Source organism: Bos grunniens, chromosome X (genome assembly GCF_055505025.1).
Source record: "Bos grunniens cultivar Pamir isolate PY7600 chromosome X, Bosgru_T2T1.0, whole genome shotgun sequence".
NCBI classification, from domain to species: domain Eukaryota; kingdom Metazoa; phylum Chordata; class Mammalia; order Artiodactyla; family Bovidae; genus Bos; species Bos grunniens.
In genome coordinates, this window is record NC_141194.1 from 115,889,440 (window position 1) to 115,898,767 (window position 9,328).

General features: G+C 39.5%; 1 long non-coding RNA gene across 1 annotated transcript; it reads left to right on the forward strand.

Annotated features, from left to right (window-relative positions):
- The first annotated feature begins 4,243 nt into the window (after positions 1-4,243).
- On the forward strand, positions 4,244-5,051 carry LOC147341228 (uncharacterized). The gene is made up of 2 exons (XR_015158261.1): positions 4,244-4,450; positions 4,633-5,051. It is a non-coding gene; the product is annotated as an uncharacterized LOC147341228 (long non-coding RNA).
- The last annotated feature ends 4,277 nt before the right edge of the window (positions 5,052-9,328 follow it).

Here is a 9,328-nt window from a genome sequence, read left to right on the forward strand (position 1 = left end):
CAACTTTTTCACTCTCTTCCTTCACACTCATCAAGAGGCTCTGTAGTTCCTCTTTGCTTTCTGCTGTAAGGGTGGTGTCATCTGCATATCTGAGGTTATTGATATTTCTCCCAGCAATCTTGATTCCAGCTTGTGATTCATCCAGCCCAGCATTTTGCATTGATGTACTCTGCATATAGGTTAAATAAGCAAGGTAACAATATACAGCCTTCACATACATTTTTCCCAGTTTGGAACCAGTCAATTGTTTCATGTTTGGTTCTAACTGTTGCTTCTTGACCTGCATACATCTTTTGCAGGAGGCAGGTAGGGTGGTCTGGTATTCCCATCTCTTTCAGAATTTTCCAGTTTGTTGGGATCCACACAGTCAAAGGCTTTAGTGTAGTCAATGAAGCAGAAATAGATGCTTTTCTGGAATTCTCTTGCTTTTTCTATGATCCAGTGGATGTTGGCAATTTGATCTCTGGTTCCTCTGCCTTTTCTAAATCCAGCTTGAACATCTAGAAGTTCTTGATTCACATTGAAACCTAGCTTGAAGAATTTTGAGTATTACTTTTCTCGCATGTGAAATGAGTGCAACTATGTGGTAGTTTGAGCATTCTTTAGCATTGCCTTTCTTTGGGGTTGGAATGAAGCTGACATTTTCCAGTTCTGTGGCCACTGCTGAGTTTTCCAAATTGGCTAGCATAGTGAGTGCAGCACTTTAGCAGCACTGTTAATAGATACAGTGTTAACAGTGTCAATAGATAGTCTTCTTTAGTATTTATATTGAACCATGGCTATTCAGAGAACATAGTAGTCAGCTGTGCCTTTCACATAAGTGCTGATACTGAACAGTATGAGAGAAAGTAGAACATATACTTTGACATAAGAATTAATACAAGAAAAATGAAAAGGTATATCTGTTTAGGAGCAATATATTAAATACTGTACATTGCTTAAACCACCTAGAACTAATTGGCTGAAAAGTTCATTCATGCTTTTATGGATCTTATGGAAAAACCCAAACAAAGTTTCTGGCCAACTCAATATAGTCCAAGCATGATGAACAGCCAGGTTTCAGACACATTAAAAAAAAAAAAAAACTCAGATATTTTGGAGGTTTTCTCTAATATCAGTGGGTCCACATTTAGAAGCAAAGCAAAACAGGGTCACAAATGAGTTTTTCTATCACTGGCATCATTAAACTTTCCTGAAATGAGATTCAATAATGACCTAGATCAATTCATATTTATAATCTTGTTATTCAGAGTGGTCCATGCACCAGAAATATCAGTATTACTTGGGAGTCTGTTAGAAATGCAAAAATCCAAGGCCCTACCCAAGACCTACTGAGTCAGAATTTGCATCTTATCAATCCTCATGTGATTTGTAACCACACTAAAACTTGAGAAATATTGCCCCAAACTCAACAGACCATGTGGTTCCAGTGTCTACTTCTATTATGGCTTTGCAAGAGCACATTTAAATCATTCCAGATACTGCTAGAGATTCAGTTTCATGACTCTCCCGACAGTTCCATACTCAGATTTGCCTCTATATTATGATAAATGATATAACTTATTGGTAAATGGCTATACAGAATGGCCCTAGTGGAACAAACATGTAGCTTGAGGTCAAAGAATTATGCTTGACTCACTACTAGCTATGTGAACTGAATGAAATGTTTTATCTCTCTAGTTGTCATTTCTTTTGCTTAATGGAATTGGGTAAATACTACCTGCATCATAGTGCTGTGAAGAGAATGGACTGAGTGAAGAAAGCAGAGTGCTTAAATAAATCAAAGTTTGACCTGTTACCAGAGGATCATCTCTAAATTTCTTCCCAGAACTTCAGTATCAATTTCTTTTCTCTGGTTAACTCTCTAACTTTTTGTACCAAAGGTATTATGCAAGTTCCTATAAGCTAGAGTCTTTCATTTCCTCAAGGCATTAGCCTCTAAGGTCTCATCACAAAATCTTCATTACACTCTCTGACCATATGTAGTCCAAACAATGGCATGTGAATACAATGCAAATGACATGTAGAGTATTTCCAACACCATAATTTAAGTGAAACAACCTTCTCCAATCCTGACTGCTATTAGAGGACTCCTGGAGAATCCCACAGACATTTTATGACCATCTGTCAAACTGTGACTTGAAGAATGCTGAGTCCTATCTGCAACACAAAATAATGGATCTGGAGGGCTTGTCTTATTTGTAGTTTGACTGTTTGTCCTTGTTTGCCCAGCACAATCCCAGTTTACTATTGTTTATCCAGGTGTGATTATTAATAGCCCCAATTTCACTTTAAAAGATATCCCAGCTTGTATGATAAATTATACAGTCATCTATAAGCAGATGGCTTTGGTTATCCAAAGTTAAACCGGTAAATGCAAAAGAAATGTTGTGCTTATTCCTTTGCCTTACCTAAGAAGCTCTTATTTAAAAGTTGCTTCTGACATAGACCCCCATGAATTTCATCAGGTGTCCCAATCTCTACTGGATGTGCTATTCTCCACTGGCATGCATTACCCTTTAATATCCTCCCCACCCCAATCTTCTCCTCTGTTGCAGAGGATGAAAACTTGGGATACATGCACCAGACAGCCTTTTCAGTTGAGGTCCATCAAGTCTTAGACTCCATGGTAAGCTGCATTAGTGTGAGGTTTGGAAACAGATGAGAAGCACAATCCGTTTTCCTTTTGTAAGTGGCAAGCAGACTCGTAGGTTCCCTCAATGCATGTTTGTCTGTTGTTATTGCAGCCTCTGCATTCCCCAGCCACTTAAATCTGCTTTGATGCTGAAGAAGATCAATAAAGTGGGCAGTGATTTCCTCCGCATCCCTGCCCCTGGGTGTTAATATCCCTGTAATTCTTTGCATATGCGAAAATGAAAGCTAGTGGACTCAGTCTGACTTTCACCTCTTTCTCCATTCCAGTACTGTATTGTTGTTTGTTTTTTCTTGCTTGCTTGTGGATGTATTAACAATTCTATTGAGGTATGATTGATATAATTAAGCTCCTCACTCCTCTTTGTTCCCGAAACCCAGGGAAGCTAAAGATCTGCTATTTGTTACTATACATTAGTTTACATCTTAAGGTTTTATGTAAATGGAATCTTACAATATGCACTCTTTTATATCTGGCTTATTTCACTCACCATGTTTTTGAGATTCATCAATGTTGTGGCAGGTACTAGATTTCACTACTTTGTATTATTGAATAGCATTCCATTATATGGTCTTCCCTGGTGGCTCAGTTGGTTAAGAATCCGCCTGCAATGCAGGAGGCATAGGTTTGATCCCTGGGTTGGGAAGCTCCCCTGGAGAAGGAAATGACAACCTACTCCAGTATTCTTGGCTGGACAGAGGAACCCGGTGGGCTACAGTTCATGGGATCTCAAGAGTTGGACACTACTTAGAGACTAAACCACCAATCTCCACCATATTCCATTATATAGATATACCTTGTTCATCTGCATGCCTATTTATGAATGTTTGCACTGTTTTCAGTTTTTTGGTGACTACAAATAAAGCTGCTATGAATCCTATTACAAGTCTTTGTATAGATATGTTTTCACTGACTTTGAATAAAGAGCTAAGAGTGCAATGCCTGGATCCTGTGAAGGCTTATTCAACATTTAAATAAATTAAAAAAAAAAGATTTTCCAAAGTGATTATATTCCATTTGATATTTATTGTACTATTTTATATGTACAGTTACCAGTTGTTCTCTATCTTTGCCAATATTTATAATTGTCTTTTTCATTTTATCCATTATAATAGGGGAGAAATAAGATGATCCACATCTAAACTAAGACTGAATATGGCCACATTAGCTTAGAGGATAAGATATATATATATATATATATATATATATATAAATGTTAAGTAATGGTGAAGGATGAGAGAATGAAACATGGAATAAGAGAGGCCATGGAGTATGACTTGGTTAAAACATCCACTCCTTGCCATGTGAACCTCCAAAATTGAACATGGAGTGATGAAGAACATTCATCAAGTCACTTTGGGAATGCTCTTTAGAGAGTGCTAAAGAAAAGCCCCTTTTGTTCAACCAGAGAACTCTGCCTCCTGAGAATCAGTGACAGAGATATCAGAAGTGGTACTTTGATGGGAAAGCTATATCATCACCTCCCTCAGCATACACTAGCCCATGTTGATGGGCAAAGTGGTGCATTGTGATGTCTAAGCCCTCCAAGCCACTGTTGGCTGGGGTAGTGCCTAGCTGACCAATCAGATTGAAGGGTGTGGCTCCTCATTGTCCTGAGAAGGTATATATAAGGGAGGACAGAGGCAGAGATTCTGGGTTAGGCCATTTCTTGTCATCATCATGACTAAAGTAACTAAGAAGCCATGGCTGTCAAGAAGAGTTCCAATGCGGTTTGCTTCAAGGGTGAAAGGAAGAAAGAAGACGTTTTGTCAACGGAGATACAGAGGCAGTGTGAAGGTAAGATGACTCCAACTAAGCTCCCCATGTTCTCCATTGATTTTGCAGCCCAAGACCTCTACACTGCCCTTGCCTAGCACAAAAGCCCTCATCAGCCCACATCTCTTTTTCATGAAATCTCCCTTCCAACTGAGTTTTTATTCTCTTTCCTCAAAACTAATACCCTTGTCTTGTCTTTCCAGGCACGAAATATGACGATGAGGGTCAGAACACCTCTACAAGGAACCATGAGAAAGAAAATCCAATCATATGCCACCCAATCGAAGAAGGTGAAGAAAACAAGAAAGCCAAACTGTTTTTTCTGTTCCTGTGCATGTAAGAAACTGAATCAAAGTAGAAAAAGATACCAAAATAGGAGGCAGAATCAAAGAAGGAGGCAGAATCAAAAGAGAAGATAAGCTCAGCCGTCCCAGAATAAGAGACCCTGGAGAAGTACAACCTGGGCAGCCAGTAACTGAATAGAAAAGGTCAGACAGTTTAGAATTGTGTCTCCAGAGGTCTGCTTTCTTAAAAATGGCCAACCAGGAAAAGACTGACTCTCACACTAACATAGTAAACTGATGGCTGTGATTAAAATAAACATCAAATGGTGAAAAGATGATATTTGTGTGTGTGTGTGTGTGTGTGTGTGTGTGTGAATTTTCTGATGGGAATGTGGGGAAGGAAGATAAGAGGTACGTACCTGAGAAGGGAGGGATATGGGGTCCCGAGAGATTGGGGAACAGACACTCAGGTCCACACTTAGATAGTTGAGGTCTGGACTGGGTCAGGAGTATGCACTGAAGATTGAAATCCCTGCTGAACAATTGATCTCAGGGTCAAAGAGAAGAGGTGTGGTGTTATTGCTTTTGTTTGCTGTGTGAAATGCCATTAGTGTCTAGATTGCCAGAATCCAGATGGGAAGAGGGTTTCACATGGGGATGGTGAATGTGAAACTCCCCCTGAGAAAGACAGACAGAAATCACTTCCTGGCCACCTACCTCATAATGGGATTTGTTGCATCACTCACCTATGCTGTCAGTTAAAGTTGCTCAGAAGGCACAAAATGCTGATACAACTAAAACCACAACTAGCACTACCAAGGACTAAAATAATGTTTGGAGGGAAGAAACCAAATATTGATTAGGCCACTTTTTTGCAAAGAAATTGGTGGGAGAATTGTGTTCCCAAAGGCAGGACAGTGTGTGTGGTCCAATCCCGTGCAGGTGACAAATAGGATCACTATCCGCAGATAATTTTTTTTTTGGGGGGGGGCACTATGCAGGTTGTGGGATCTTAGCTCTCTGAAAAGTGATTGAAACCGTGCCCCTTTTAGTGAAACCACAGAGTCCTAACCACTGGACAGCCAGAGAAATGAATACACAGAATTTGATACAAGTATTAATATACAATGTAGTAAAACCTAGTCTTTTATTTGTCACCATACCCTAGCATTTCTAAATAACTACAGTCATAAAACATTCTTCCCCAATAAAGTCTTTTGTTAGTCCAAGTTCTACAAGTTTATCATAGTTAAGGCAGTGGCACCCCATTCCAGTACTCTTGCCTGGAAAATCCCATGGACGGAGGAGCCTGGTGGGCTGCAGTCCATGGGGGCGTGAAGAGTCGGACACAACTGAGCGACTTCACTTTCACTTTTCACTTTCATGCATTGGAGAAGGAAATGGCAACCCACTCCAGTGTTCTTGCCTGGAGAATCCCAGGGACAGGGGAGCCTGGTGGGCTGCCGTCTATAGGGTCGCACAGAGTCGGACACGACTGAAGTGACTTAGCAGCAGCAGCATGGAATATTTAATTTGGTATTAACTTTCATTTTGAAATGTTTTAAAAGGTTCAAGGAGTAGTCAATCAAATATGGAGATATATAAGGCAGAGTCTCTGAGCAAAGGAATCCTATATGTCTTCAGAAAACATTTTAGAAAAAACTAAAACACAGAGTTTCACCATCAGCATGAAGAGTTCAGTTCAGATTTTAAGTCAATGATATGTTATCTTTTATCTGGACTGCAGCTTCCTAAATCTTTCTGGCACTTTAAATCCTGAGAGACCCAGTTGATGATTCAAAGTCAGCCACTGAATGTGGTTTAAAATCAATAAGAATGAAAGACACCTTGGGTGTGCTGTCCTTTCAAAGGAAGTGGGAGCACTATCATGGCTTGCCTGAAGAAAATTAATTATCTAAAGCAGCTATCAGGATGATATGGGCAGAGAGATCTTATATCTACATATATGTCAGTGCTGTGATTCCAGATCTGTATATATTATCACAATTTAATACTATCACATTTTAATGCCCTGCTTTAGGACTTACTGAAATGCTTGATGTTATAGGGGAAGGTAACAGATTGCTAGGACTGAAGAGCTGAAAGTGAAAGTTGTTCAGTCTTGTCCGACTCTTGGTGACCCCATAGACTATACAGCCCATGGAATTCTCCAGGCCACAATACTGGAGTGGGTAGCCTTTCCCTTCTCCAGAGGATCTTCCCAACCCAGGTTTCAAACCCAGGTCATCCACATTGCAGGTGGATTCTTTACCAGCTAAGCCACAAGGGAAACCAAGAATATGGGATTAGGTAGCCTATCCCTTCTCCAGAAGATCTCCCCAGTCCAGGAACTGAACAGGGGTCTCCATCATTGCAGGCGAATTCTTTCCCAACTGAGCTAGCAAGGAAGCCCTGAGGTGGACCAAAAGCTGATGTTAGAGGGCTTTTTTTCTACAGTGTAGTTCTGATATATATATTTAAATATGCGTGCTGAGCTAGCAGGGAAGCCCTGAGGTGGACCAAAAGCTGATGTTAGAGGGCTTTGTATCTCCAAAGTAGCCCTGATATATATTTAAATATGCTTGGGTATACTGCCACCTTCCAGAAAGAAGTGAGGATGCATTGAGTGTAAAAAGGATTCACATACACTTAGGGTTAAAAGAGAAAATCATAAATAATAAGTCATGAGTTGAGAAAGGATATATCCAAGTAGGACAACAGTAAAAAATCAATATCAGACACCTGTAGTTCCCCTTGAAAAGGAATGTATATTGTGACTCAGACATGTCAAGTCCTATTGCAAAAGCTGTTTTGGATTTTGAGAGAGTTTTTTTTTTCACTCATTAGCACATAGAACAAACTCTTTGACTTCCACTTTTACAAGTTCCCTATGAATAGATTCCAACTGACCTCTCTAGCTGTGTCCATAACAACCTCTATTGACTAATACAATGATTTCTCTAAGACCTCTTGCATTCCTCTTTGCTTGTGGCCGTCCTATCTTCTGTGACTCAGAAACTAGCAACCATCTAAGGCCAGCCTAATGATCATCTCCCAAAGAAAATTTCTAAATGATTCTCTTGAGTATTAATTTCTTCATGTTCTCTAATCACTTACTGTTTATTACATGAAGCTTTTATGATACTTTTTGAGTATGTATCTTATCAGAAACATATGCCAGAGAAGTAAATTGATTAGAAATAAACATTTTGGTGATATAAAATGTTATCAGAGGTTGAATTATCTAAGACTGTAAGGGAGAGAATCACTCTCTTCTGCCAAGTATGTCTAAGAATCTGTTTGAAAATATAATAAAATCCATAAACCAGAGACTGTGTCAGAAGTCAAAGGAATTTAAATGAGAAGCTTCTTTTATCACTGGTCAAGAGGGACACCATGTCCTTGTATTAACACCACTTTGCATGACACCAAAGGCAAAAGCCAAAGCATTGCCCATGGACTCATGATAAGAGCACAATACTGCTGGCCCAGAGGCTTATCTTGCTTGGCAGAGGTCAAGAGCAAGTTTATGTTCTAAGAGTCAGAACACATCTGCCCAGGACCATACCATGTATAAGCAGGAATCAAGTGGGAGTCCCCAAACTTTACATGCTCCTGGTCAGGTCCCTCACACCAGTGCCTTTCCTACTGGCTTATCACCCATTTCTGCCTTGAGATGATCATGATTAAATTTCACCTTGCCATCTCCTCAGTTAATTGCAGTGGGCAAACTGGATACCTGAATGGAAAAGAATGAAATTAGACCCTTAACTTATACCATATAAAACTAAACTCAGAGCTGATTAAAGATTTAAATGTAAGATCTGAAACTATAAAACTACTAGAAGGAAACATACTGGAGAAGATTTATAACATTGGTCTAAGAAATGATTTATTGTATGAGACACCAAAAGCATAGGCAACAAAAGAAAAAATAGAAAACTAGGACTACATCACATTAAAAAGCTGCCTCCCCCAAAGAACACATCAAAAACACATCTATATAGAAGCCAAACTTATGGCTACCAAAGAGGAAGTTGTGGGGGAGAGATAAATTAGGAGTTGGGGATTAACATATACACACCACTATATTTAAAATAGATAACCAACAAGAACCTACTACAAAACCACAGGGAACTCTGTTCAACATTCTGTAACAACATATATGGGAAAATAATTTGTAAAGGAATAGGTATATGTATGTGTGCATGTGCAAGCTCAGTCCTTTCAGTCACGTCTGATTCTTTGCTACCCTATGGACTGTAGCCCACTAGGCTCCTCTGTCTATGGATTCACCAGGCAAGAATACTGGAGTGGGTTTTCATGGCCTCCTAAGGGGATCTTCCCGACCCAGGGATGGAACCAGCATCTCCTGCATTGCAGGCAGATTCTTTACCAACTGAGCCACATGGGAAGCCAATATACATGTATATGTAAAGCTGAATACTTTGCTGTACACCTGAAACTAACACAGCATGGTAAATCAAATATATTCTAATGAGAAGATAATATATCAATACATGGAACAATTATCTCAAAAAATTAACTGGAAAATTGCAGAAAGATTCCTGAATCAAGACTTTAAGAAAGATCCACAAGGAATAGTGTAGGAAGG